Here is a 259-nt window from a genome sequence, read left to right as displayed (position 1 = left end):
AGCCAAAGGACCAAACTAATTTCTAAAACAGTTTTCCCCTCTCGTTAATCCGGAAATCATCAGATGTTTGTCCCAGAAGTAATAATTATCCAAAAAGTGTTTATTCCCTACATTCCTTATTGAATATTTTTGAGGGGTAAGAAAATGCGCTAAAAAGAAAAATCGAACGAATCTATGAATTTCGAAAAACCAAAATTGTGGTGAACGTATGGTGAATACAAAATCCATCTTGTCTGTACGAAATATACGTTCTCCATGG

Source organism: Bradysia coprophila, unplaced genomic scaffold (genome assembly GCF_014529535.1).
Source record: "Bradysia coprophila strain Holo2 unplaced genomic scaffold, BU_Bcop_v1 contig_70, whole genome shotgun sequence".
In the NCBI taxonomy this organism is placed as follows: Eukaryota; Metazoa; Arthropoda; class Insecta; order Diptera; family Sciaridae; genus Bradysia; species Bradysia coprophila.
This window is presented reverse-complemented; position numbering follows the sequence as displayed.